This window comes from Nelumbo lutea, chromosome 5, assembly GCF_056320005.1.
Source record: "Nelumbo lutea isolate HS-2025 chromosome 5, American lotus-T2T, whole genome shotgun sequence".
In the NCBI taxonomy this organism is placed as follows: domain Eukaryota; kingdom Viridiplantae; phylum Streptophyta; class Magnoliopsida; order Proteales; family Nelumbonaceae; genus Nelumbo; species Nelumbo lutea.
In genome coordinates this window covers 50,776,294-50,783,557 of record NC_142688.1, presented here as the reverse complement: position 1 = coordinate 50,783,557, position 7,264 = coordinate 50,776,294, and the positions used below count along the sequence as shown (strand labels likewise).

Sequence of the window (7,264 nt, the reverse complement as noted above, 5' to 3'; positions counted from 1 at the left end):
ATTACCATTAGTGATATTAATCTCAGTAATAATACTATTACAAATATTTCTCTTATTAATATTACGATTTTTGAATAATGTTAATTGCTGATAGATAATTAGTAACATTGTCAATATATAATTAATATTATTTAATATCAGTACTTATATTTAATAATATTATTATTATCAATTAATAATTATTAATATATTAATAGCATCAATGATTTTAAAATCACCGACATTAATACTATTATTATAATATCAGTAATTACAGTAATTATATCAGTAATAATATAAATCTGTAAATAGGAAAATTTAATTAATAAAAATTACTTCCTGAAAATTTGTGTTTAATTAAATACTGATAATTATTATCAGTAATTATAACTAATAATATTATTATTATCCAATAATAATTTGATTTAGTGAAATTAAAATTATAAAACTATTAGTTATTCAATATTGTTAAACTAAATTAATTACAAAATTAATTATTATTTCATTAATTAACTAAAAATTATTTATAAGAAATTAAATACTTAATAAACACATATTAAATACATGCATAGTAATAAGATATTTGATGTGCCACGATCCGGACACTCCTATCTGGCGGCTGATTGGCTCCTTGTTGGCAACGAGCGGCACCTGAGAAGATGAAAGGAAGGATTCCCGGGGATTTGCCCGATGGGAATACTCCGATGCTTAAGTTAGTACTTTGTATGGGGAGTAAAGAGAGAAACGAAAGCTAAGAGTGGAGATCGCGCTTTATCACTATATTCGAGAGGTTAGAGGTCTCAGAGAGAGTTTTTCTTCTGCCCTGGGGGGCTTTTATAGGAGTGCTCTTGTGAGATCGGGCATAACCGCCACTGGGTCCCTGCCAGGGCTACGTAGGTGGCCGTTGGGACGTACTCCTTACTCGGGTGAGTGACACGTCCCCAAAGTGACAGGCATGCCTCCGCTTACTGAGAGACGTGGGCGTAGACTGTCGAAAGGACAGGGACTGCGCCGTCAGTTAGGGATGTGGCTCAGTCTGACAGGTGCGGCTTATTAAATAGAAGCTTCCTGAGGAAGGCTTGTGCGGCCCATTCGCGAGCTACTCTACAACGAGCTTTGAATACTTCAGAAGCACCCTTAGTAGAATTGGTCCTCGGATGATTTGCCTTGTTCAGGAGCTCGGGCGAGCTGGCTTTCTTAGATTGCAAGTTAAAGTTTGCCTCGGAATATCCCTTGAGGTAGCTCAAGGAACTCGGAGCTCACATTGTGGCGAGCCCCTCCTTTACCTCGCTACCACGTAGCGGGCTGCTTTATGGGTTTATCACTTAACCGTACCGAAACACAATGCTGAGCTGTCGCTTACGCTGAGTCGGCGTCCACGTGTCGCCGTTCCATAGGTCGGGTCAAATCATTCTTCATCAATTGCCCCCCACTCCTCGGGCTAAGAGTGCCGCCTTAGCGTAGGGAGTTTATGAAGCGCGATGGACTGATTTGACCGAAATTCAAACTTGATTGACTGTCTTCAATAAATGCATTTGCGAGAATCAAGAGATCTTCTGACTTCTCTGACTTTTCGGATTCCGAAAACGTGCTGAGGTGGCCTTTAATTCCGAATGTCGTGCAGCTGTGACTACCTTAATCGTGGAAGACGTGCCGCCAATCGCCTTCGGTTTTTAGAAGGCGTGCGGTCAGGGCACCCGCGGACCGTTGGATCTGCTTTGATCCGGGCCGTCGGTTTGAGAGGGCGAGGGCTATAAATGGGGAGCCCCCCTCGGCCCTATCTCCATCCACGCTATCTTGCTTTGGATTTCGAGGTCGCGTACTTCTCCTAGTCTACTCGAGTTTCCCAGTCTGCTCCGTTCCGTCTACTCTGGTGAGTCCCAATCGCCGTCATCCATGTCTGGGTACCCACGCTATACCTACCACAGGGGTGATAGCCAAGATGATGATGCTCCCTCGAGCTCGGGGGGAGCCTGGGAGGATATCCCGGAGGCTCGGGAGGCCTCTGGCGACATGGCGTCCACTTCTAGAGGGAGGGAGCCTGATACCTTTGGCCCTTCCTTAATGACAGCGGAGAGACTCAGGTCTCTGATCCGCTACTTTCGCCTTCCTGGGGACCTGGTTTACAGCCTCCCCACTGGCAACTTCCCTTGGGAGCATGGTCCCAATGACATAGTGATCTTTCAGGAACAACTCGAGGCTGGCCTGTGCCTTCCACTGCACCCCTTGATAGTGGAGGTGCTGAACCACTTCAACGTCACCATTGACCAGCTTCACCCTAACGTTGTTCGAAACATGGTTGGGACTATATCCCTATGTCACGAGTACTGCCTCCCTTTGGACCTTGACGATTTCGCCTCTATCCTTTGTATAAAGAAGACTGCTCCTGGAGTTCCTTCGGAGATGCGCTTTTATTACCTCTCCCCCTGTCGCGGCTATAAGCTTTTATACGAGCTGCCGAATAAGATTCCCGCCTAGAAGCGGGACTACTTTGTGGTCCGTAACCCTGAGGGGTGGCCCTTTCCCACCACTTGGAGGGGCGCTATCCAGGACCCGGGGGCCGAGCTGGACCCTGAGATTCGGAAAACGATGCTGTCCTGGTCGTCGGTAGGCTTCCTTTGCTCGGACTACTTAGCCGAGGAGAAGCTCGTGTAGGCAGGCTTGAGCCCGGGTAGGTCGGTCTTTTAGGTCACGTAGCGCCTTGTGACTTGTGTACACATGCATTTTGTTTCTTGTTGGACTGATATCTCGTGGTCTTTTGGCAGCCATCATGTCAAGTGCTGATTCGCGCCGCCTTCTCTCGGGCAGTCAAAGACGCCAGGTGAAGAGGACGCGCCCCGACCGGACCCCTCCTTCGGGAAGCACTGAGTTCGGGTCTGCCGAGCCGGTCCTGCCCTCTCCACCTGAGGTTCCAACGCCCCCTCCTGAGGGGACCAGTGGGATTAACCCTGGGGGAAGCGAGCTCCCTCAGCCGGGGGAGGTACCCTCTAACCCCCTTTAGCCCCGTCCTTACCCCCGATTCCCAGTGGGAAACTGGGAAGGGGTAAATGATTATCTGGAAGCTCGTCGGAGGAGTCGGAAGGCAATCACCAATGATGAAATCGCTCAGTGGGGAAATATGGAGCTCAGGGATCTCTCCGCGTTCGCCTCTGCTCACTGCATGGTGGTAAGTGGCCCTTTTCCCTTTTTCTCTCTTGTTTTGCCCTTTTCCGCTGTCTTCTGATCTTTCTTTTTCGCCGATAGGTAAATTCTGCCATCCATGCCATGGCTCTCCAGACGCGCATCCATCACGTCGACGCCCTCGACCAGTGTGCTGCCAACCAGAAGCTCCAAGTCAAGTTCGACTGGATCCGCGGTGAGCTCCATCACACCCGCAAGGGGAGTGAATCTCAGGAGCTGATCGTTCATGACCAGGAGGCTCAAATCGCTCGGCTTACTGAAGAGAGCGCACGCTATAGGGAGGAATCGTCGAGGATGGCGGGAGAGAGGGATCTCCTCAGGCAACAGGTGTGGGACCTGGAGTCCACTCTTCTGAATTGGACCCGAAACTTTGACTAGATGGTGGAGGCTGAGCGAGAGAAAGCAGTCTGGGATTTTAAAGACTCCTAGGAATTTCATGACCTCCAGGCGGAGTTCTCCGGGCTTAACCTCGACGGCATTACCATGAAGGGTCTGTCCCCTGAGACAGCAGACCAAGCGAACGAAGAGCAGACCAAGTGAATAAGATCCTATTTGCTCTTGTTTTTATGTTTACCTTTTTATGTGTCTGTTTAACTGTCTTTTGCGCTTTTAACACAGTTTGCAGTATTGTTGTCACTTTTTCTCGTTGCAACCATCAATTTTTCTCTTGGTCTGCTACCTTATGTGGACAATTTTTCAAATATTGGAGGCTTCCAAGCGGGATTTCTTCTTGGCTTTGTGCTCCTATTCAATCCTCAGCTAAGACAAATGGCTCAAAATAAAAAAGGTCTATTTGAATATGATGTAAAAAATTCTGTGAAGCTCAAGCACAAGCTGGACAAGCCAGCGATCAGATGTATTTCATTAGTTCTGTTTGTTCTTATGTGAGTTTGTTGCAAGAACTAATCTGCTAATCTCCTAATCATTCTTTATTTGGCAAAGGAATTAATATCTTAGAGCTCTAATTAGTTTTCTTTGTTCCTTGCAGTTTCACAGGATGTCTTGTAGCAGTTCTTCATAGTGTCAATGCAAACAAATACTGCAGTTGGTGTCACTATGTTAATTGTGTCCCCTTCAAAGGGTGGATCTGCAACGAGGAAGCAATGCAATGCGAGGTATAGGTTATTCTGTTTGATGATAACTATTATCAACACTCCAACCCCAAAACAGTCATTTTTATTAGAGGAACTAATTTTAATATTTTGTAGCAACAAAACAAAAATAATAAAAATAAAACTAGTGACTAATGAGATTTTAGCTATACCTACTGGTGGATCTATCCTACTTCTAGAAAAGGAGTCATTAGTCATTACTGCAATGACGTAGGTACCAATGTGGATGATATAAAGCATGAAATCAATAATACAAGGATTTTCTTTGCAGGTCTCTCTCTTGTAGGGGGTTTAGATCCGAAAGGCCTACAAGTAGGGGTGTCATTTGGACTGGATTTGATCCAATCTGATCCAGTCCAATGTGAGTCCATTACAAATGGACCAGGTCCAATGCAATCCAATGAATATTTTGGACCATTTTGGACCGGTCTAATTCAATGTCTGCACCGTCCAATCCACTCAAATTTGCTTTAATGTATAGATTGACTCTAACCCAAAACCTGGTCCATTGACAGTTATCTTCTATTAATGGGCCAGATATTGGCTCAATTCAACCCAATCCAATATAAATTCATTATAGATGGAGCAGGTCCAATCCAATCCAAAAAATACGTTGGACCATTAAGTCTGGACCGGTCCAATTCAATAGGTCTTGTTGGTCCATCCAATCCATCCAAATTGATTTTGGTCTGGACAGGGTCCAATCCAAAACCAGTCTATTGATGCTCCTACCTAAAAGTTCCAACCAAAATAGGAGTTGCTTCTACTTGTTAATCCAAAGTAGAGATTGATGGGGGTCTGAATAGGCCTATAAGTGAACCAAACCTACTTCTGGAAAAGAATTTGTCATTACTACAATAATATCAGGTAGCAGCATTGATGATAATAAAATATGAACTCAGTAAACTTAAGGAATTTCTTCTAGTGATGTATAATTGCTTCTGGTAGTCTCATCTAGAAAAGGATTTAGCTGTACTATTCTTTCTACTCATGTATACTTGAGGAAAATGCCTGAATTGTGTCTCAGGTTTGTATACAGGAATCATGCAAGGTACCTTGAGTGATGTTAGATATCAAAAAATAAGAGACTTATTGTTTTAACTTATATGACATCATTGTTCATTTATGCATGCAGGTGCTAGTAAATGGGGGGCGATTAACACTAACCTGCGAAAGCAATGGCAACTTCCACATTTACCCTTTCACTAACATCTCGCAAGCAAGGATTGAAGACTTGTGCAGTCTGATATGTTCCTAGACTTGTACACTTGATGGTGATATCATTTGGATACAGGAAGTAATACAGGCTGAAATTCATACATCTATTGACAACTCAAAAGCAAGGATGAGGACTTGTGCAATTTGATATTGTCCTTTGATTGTATGCTTGGTGAAGCATTGTTTTTGATAAAGCAAACTGTTTAGATTGAACACGTTTACACACATCCTGCAAGCAGGAATTAGGGGCTTTTTTTGGAGGCTATAACTTTGTACTTAAATGTTCTTTTGGGTCTTTCTATTTTTTTTTTTCGATTTTGGGTAATTTTTTGAGATCAGTGTTACCCTATTATTTTTTTCTTTATTTTGGAAACTCAGGAGAGCTGCGTCCCAAATGGTGTTCTGTTACTGGCAGGGCCATCGATATTATTCTTTATTCAACTAGTTGTAGATAGCTCTTAAAGTGAGCTTCGGAATTCATAAACGTAGGCGCCCGTGGCCTAATGGATAAGGCGTCTGACTTCTAATCAGGCGATTGTGGGTTCGAGTCCCACCGGGCGTGCCTTATTTTTAGGATCCAGATAAACAATAAGTTACAACGGATTGTTCTTTATTTTGATAATTTAATGCATTATTTTCAATTTGCATAATTTACATGTGACTTAACAAGTTACAACGCATTGTTCTGATTCCCCAGTTATTGGGTTATTTTGATAATTTAATTCATTATTTTCAATTTGCATAATTTACATGTGACTTAATGGCCTTGGACCAGGGGTGCAATTGAATTTAGCTCTAAGCGAATATTTGCAATCGATTTGAGTTTGATTCTAATCAATTTCAAGCTGAGTTCGAATCCCAGGGTAAGTTTCATTAGATATTAGAACTCAAGTTCAACCAATAAAAAATTTGGCTCGAAAGTTTGTTAGCCTAACTCAGTTAAGAAATATTATAAAATATACAAATATATTTTATAATATATTATAAAAATATATTATATATTATAAAATGCAAAAATATTTATTTTCTATCTCTTCGAATACTCAAACCTAGTATTGTTTTTATTGAAATGAGCCACGACATGTCGAAGTTTGGTTCGACTTGGCTCGATTACACCCTTATCTCTATGTTTGGTTAGAAAGAGTAGGGCTCGATTACACCCCTACTCTTCTAACCAGACATTTCCAGAGCCTTGAAAATGCCAGAAAATTTTAGTTTGTTGGTGAAGACATCTAAAACTTTGCCGTGTCCCATCCCAAATGACTCCAGAATAATCCCCCTATTTGACTAAAATCCTCCATAACCGCCATTGAACCTTCTAAACCAAAGCTCTTCCGCCTATATATAAACTTTGGGGGCGTGACAAGGTGGTGCTTAATCTCTGTTTCTTGATCTCTGGTTTTCCCTGTTTCACATATAGCTCTTTGTTCAGTTTTCTTAATTGGGATTACAATTACTGAAGTGAACAACAAAAGATTTTTATGGTGATCACCATTCAACGATAATCTGCCGCTGCAGTGATGCTATTTTCGAGGTCTTATCAAACGAGTTTATAAGTGGTTTCCAAAATTTCATGGTTTTAATCAATGTTTTCAAAATCAGACTAAACCAGACGGTTGGATCGAAAAAACTAAGAATTGGTCATTTGATCGGTTTTGTTTAACCTCAAAACCATTTTTTAACAAAAAACCGTTGATTTGATCAGTGAACCACTGACTTGAATGGTTGGACAATCGAACCGTCTGACTTGGGGCCAAAAACCATTGATATGTGTA

The 7,264-nt window shown here is 42.3% G+C and overlaps 1 long non-coding RNA gene and 1 other non-coding gene across 2 annotated transcripts; both read left to right on the top strand.

The window, feature by feature from the left end:
• Nucleotides 1-3,764: 3,764 nt before the first annotated feature.
• LOC148852331 (uncharacterized) lies at nt 3,765-5,793 on the top strand. The gene is made up of 3 exons (XR_016099979.1): nt 3,765-4,043; nt 4,148-4,274; nt 5,407-5,793. It is a non-coding gene; the product is annotated as an uncharacterized LOC148852331 (long non-coding RNA).
• Nucleotides 5,794-5,978: 185 nt separating this feature from the next.
• On the top strand, nt 5,979-6,051 carry TRNAR-UCU (transfer RNA arginine (anticodon UCU)). Its single transcript has one exon. It is a non-coding gene; the product is annotated as a tRNA-Arg (tRNA).
• The last annotated feature ends 1,213 nt before the right edge of the window (nt 6,052-7,264 follow it).